The 5265-nt window shown below is 39.8% G+C and overlaps 1 pseudogene; it reads left to right on the top strand.

Annotated features, from left to right (window-relative positions):
- Positions 1-358: 358 nt before the first annotated feature.
- LOC102416989 lies at positions 359-2248 on the top strand (annotated as a pseudogene).
- Positions 2249-5265: the final 3017 nt, after the last annotated feature.

The following is a 5265-nucleotide window of genomic DNA, read 5'->3' as shown; positions in this document are numbered from 1 at the left end:
AATTAAAAACAAAATGTAGAGGACGAAAATGGCGGCTGTGGCTGCAGAGGTGGCAGCAACTACAGTGTCCCCTAGGTAGAGGGGCGACAGCGAGGCCGAGCCAGAGATGGAGCCCATCCCCGGTAGCGAGGCCGGTACTGACACCCTCCCGGTCCCCGCCACTGAAGCATCTGTGCCTGTCGGCGAGGCCAACGGGCAGCCGTCCGCTCCTCAGGCCAACGAGTCACCGCTCAAGCCGCCGCAGGAGCTTGCTCGCAACCTGAGGGCCCGACCTTCCCCCTTCCCCCGCTCCGCTCCCCGACCAGCCCCAGCTCCCGAGGAGCGCCAGGAGCCACCGCTGCCCCAGCCCGCAGCTCATCCCCAGCTCGGAGGTGCAGGTCACGCTGGACCACATCATTGAGGACACACTCGTCGTGTCGTTCCGCCTTGGGGAGAAGCTCTTCCCCAGGGTCCTTATGGATCTGTCCAAAAGATATGAAGTGCAGACTCCCATTCACGGCTCTCCATTCTGTTTCCTGCAACAGCACACACACGGGTAGCATCTCATCTGTTTGGAAATGGCTTATTTTAGTTTGGGCCCCACGGGATCCCTGTGTCAGTATTTACCAAAAGAGAATATAAGGATAACCCTGAAGCCATGCAGCTCCAAAGTAATACATTCCGAGAAGGGACAGAAGTCAAGTGTGAAGTGAATGGTGCTGTTCCCGACAACCCTTCTCCTCTCCGCCATCTGAGCCGAGCTTGGCTGAAAGCTTGCGGACTTCCGATCCACCACCACTCTTCCACGAAGGAGCACCTTACCCGCCCCCTTTGTTTATCAGGGACACATATAACCAATCAATACCTCAGCCACTCCTGGGAAAATCAAGCGACCCAAACGAAAAATGTACAGGGAAAAACCTACTTCAATAATGAATGGTATTAAACTATGACCCAGGCAAGTCCTGTGTGACAAATGTAAAAACAGTGTTGTTGCTGAAAAAAAAGGAAATTAGAAAAGGTAGTAGTGCGAGTGACTCTTCTAAATATGAAGATAGAAAACGGAGAAATGAAAGCGTAACTACTGTGAACAAAAAACTGAAAACTGACCATAAAGTGGATGGGAAAAAACAAAATGAAAGCCAGAAAAGAAATGCTGTGGTTAAGGTTTCAAATATTGCTCACAGCAGAGGTAGAGTAGTCAAAGTTCCTGCTCAGGAGAAGACATCAAAAGCTCAGTTAAGTACTAAAAACTGCTCCAGAGTAAGAACATGGATCATGCAGAAGCTCGGGAAATGTTGAAAATTGCCAAAGAAAAGGCACAGAAGAAGCAAAGTGAAACCTCTGCATCCAGAAATGCACATTCTAAAGTCCATTTCACAGGTCAATATCAGAATCCTAGCTCAGGTTCCCTTCCACCCCGGGTTCGTTTAAAACCACAAAGGTACAGGAATGAAGAAAATGACTCTTCTCTGAAGACGGGACTTGAGAAAATGCGGAGTGGCAAGCTGGCACCCTAGCCCCAGTCTCCTTGCACCTCTACCCGCTCAGCAGGTGAGGCCCCTTCAGAAAATCAGAGTCCCTCAAAAGGCCCCGAAGAGGCCAACAGTGAGGTTCAGGACACAAATGAAGTGCTTGTGCCTGGTGAGCAGGAACCATATACTAGGCAAAAAGGGCAGCACAAGCAATATCTCTGTTTATATGACCCTAAATCAAAAGAAATCTGACTCTTCCAGTGCTTCAGGGTGTAGCATTGATAGCACAGATGATTTGAAATCCTCCAACTCTGAGTGTAGTTCTTCTGAAAGCTTTGATTTTCCTCCAGGCAGTATGCATGCACCTTCCACCTCCTCCACATCCTCTTCTTCAAAGGAAAAGAAAAAGCTCAGTAATTCCTTGAAAATGAAAGTCTTTTCCAAAAACGTCTCTAAATGCGTCACACCAGATGGCAGGACCATATATGCAGGGGACATTGTTTGGGCCAAGATAGATGGCTTCCCTTGGTGACCAGCCCGTATTCTTACTATAACTGTGAGTCGGAAAGGTAACAGCCTCTTAGTTCGACAGGAGGCCCGTATTTCATGGTTCGGGTCTCCAACAACATCTTTCCTTACTCTATCGCAACTGTCCCCCTTTTTAGAAAACTTCCAGTCACGCTTTAATAAGAAGAGAAAGGGCCTGTATCGCAAGGCTATCACAGAGGCAGCTAAGGCTGCCAAGCTGCTGACCCCGGAAGTACGGGCTCTGTTGACACAATTTGAAACGTGAACACGGACAGGAAGGTAGGCAAGAACCATTGAAAGGTACCCCAGATTTCTCTAGTCTAGTTAGGAGGAACTTCTGCAAAATAGCCTGGCCAAATTGGAGAGAGAAATTGAACTCAATTGGCTGCTTTTTTTTTTTTTTTAAATAAAAACTTACCTTATAGCAATTTTTAGACTGAGAAGCTAAACTGAACAAGCAATCAATTTTTGTCTTAAGGTTGTGAGATTTTAGTAGTATTTTTCAGTTTTAAAGTCTAAAACCACCCAAAGGCACAGGAGCCATAGCCCCAACTGAAAATGAATTTTTGCAGGGACTATTGCCATTTGTACCTAGTACTGTGTGTAGGTGTGCATATATCCACATAAATATGGGTGTGTATATACATACATACTATATATAAATAGAATCTAGCCTGTCACTATGTGACACAGGTTGCATATTTGGGATTGTAGTAAGGGCTGCTGAGCTGGGGGAAATAGTGTGGATATTTAATGACTACTTGTTTTTAAATTAATGAACACTTAACCTTTCTATGTGCATAATGATGCAAGAGCTTGATATTTAGGTGTTTGACAAACAGATGCTTGCTATTCGGTTTCGGACTGGGGAAATAGCTCAGTGTTCGGGATTAAGATTGTCAAGGCTGGCTAGGTTTGAATCATCACTCTCTCTCTCCTTTGTTCAATGAGGATTTAACAAAAATTTTCCAACTTCTGGTTTGGGAGATCAGATAGGTTTGTTTATCTTTGGATATGTAAATAGTTGGTTGCTAAATTTGGTCAGATTACTCCTGACTGGCTGTTCCTAAATTCTTAGGATATGTCCTAATGAATTACACGTTGTGAATTGTCATATGTGTAATTATTGCCTTTTGGATGTACCTAATTTGATAACTTTAAAAAATATTTCCATTTAAGGTATCTGTTTGCAGGTCAGAAAATGAGAAAATGCAATTGTGTAATGCTCTGAAATGTAAAAAAAAAACAAGCTGTAAATAAAATTGACTAAATAAAAAAAAAATGTAGTGTCTATATAAAGAAACTAGAGGCCCGATGCACAAAATTCGTGTAAGAGTAGGCCTTTCTTCCCCTGGCTGCCAGCACTGGCTTCCCTCTGGCACCCAGGACCCAGGCTTCCCTCACAGCCCCAGCTTCGTCTGGAAGGATGTCTGGTCTAATTAGCATATTACGCTTTTATTATTATAGATCATTATTGTGAAAGACAGAAAAATGGTATTCTTATTCAATTATATTTTTTTCACCTTTATGTAATTCTATCTAATTTGGCTTCTCTTCCATTTTTTTTTCCTTCTCTTCTTTCTCCATCTTCACTACAACTTTCCTAAATAAAGCATCTTAATTATGATAAAGTAAGTATATCATCAGCCCATTGACACTTTCTTTCAGTAAAATGAGTTTGTTGGATGAAAGTTATATTGAATGGCCCTGATATTAACTAAGGACTTTTACTTGTGTGTCTGATTTGATTTACTATTTTCTCTGTCAAATAAAGGAAAACCTGCTTTGGTGTTTTCTGTTTATGGGATAAAGTCTAAAGCATTTTCCAGATAAAAGTTGCATACCTTGAAGCAGAGGCTAAATTTATTTACTCCCAGAAAAAGCCAGTCTGGGAAAGCATCTGTGTAAGACAGCAACTCAATGTGTTTATAATAATTCACCATTAATTTCTAGGAAATAACCATATTCAACCTAGTTCAAATTGGAGAGTTAATTGGAGTTGTGATAAGAACCACCTTTTGTGGGTCTTTAAAGTCTTGTATGCTGTCACTAACTTTTGAGATTATCCCAGTTTTACCTTATTAATTTACATTATTAATTTTGAGCAGGATGAATTACACTAAGTCATTCATTTTCCTTTGTCTTTTGTAATAGATCTTAGCCTGTAGGTTATGTAACTATATGGAGATTATATGAATGATAGTTACAACTAAAAATCAAGTATCTGAAGAATTACCTCTGGATTGGTACAGGGACCACTACTCTGCCATTTATATCTGAATGTGGCATCTTTTTTTCATCTCTAGGAATATTTCTTGTACTACCTTATTGAGTATTTCTCTCTTCCAAACTTTCTTCTGCCCATGATAGAAATTAATTAAATACCTTCTGGGACTTTTGTACTACATGCATGTTATCTCTTAACTTGTCACTCATTCTTTTCCATACTGTGTTGCTTTTATACCACATTCTATTAAAAATATAATTCTCCACAATTTTAGCTAGTAATTTACTTTTCACATTTTATTTATAAGGCTAGTTTTAATGCTATAAATGTTTATTTTTTATTTATCCTTCTTTAATTTTAAAAGTTAATATTTGTATATTAATTTCACAAAATTTCTAGTTACTTTTTTTAAGTTCAATGTCCACTTTACTACCTATCTGCATGTTAATTACACTCATTAAATTTTTACTGTACTTGCCTTATTTATTGTTCCATTGGAATTTACTTCTTTGCTGACTTTAACATATCTTTAGTGACAGTACTGGTTTACACTAAATGTTAATATTTATATTCCTGCTGGTCTTTATATTTGGTCATTCTTGTTTACCTCTCAAGGAGTATAGGTTATGCTTAGGTTACTGCTGCCTCAGAAGATAGTCATGTGGAATATGACAAGACTAGACCCTTGATTACAGGCAACAACACTTGCTTGCTTCTTGGTTTATGAGTATCATAGCTGCTCACCAATTTTGAGGGTACAGAGAGCACTTTATTGACTCTAAACACTTGCATAATTGTTTTAGTTAGGAAGAAAATGTTCCTGCTAATGTTCAAACAGAAGAAGCAAAAAAATAAAGATGCCATGATTTTGAAAATAAATTTAATTAATTGATACCTAGTTGGTTGCTCCTAGGCAACATCATGTTTCTTGTCTTTATCAGATTTTTATATGTAACTATCATAGCATTGTGATCAAACTTATCAGAATTCATCTTTCTTGGGTTATCTTCTGAACTTATATCTATAAATTTATTTTCCTATAGATGAATATGATCC

The sequence above is a fragment of the Myotis lucifugus genome, unplaced genomic scaffold (genome assembly GCF_000147115.1).
Source record: "Myotis lucifugus unplaced genomic scaffold, Myoluc2.0 scaffold_149, whole genome shotgun sequence".
NCBI classification, from domain to species: Eukaryota; Metazoa; Chordata; class Mammalia; order Chiroptera; family Vespertilionidae; genus Myotis; species Myotis lucifugus.
Note: the sequence above shows the minus strand (reverse complement) of the source record. Positions and strands in the feature narration are given on the sequence as shown.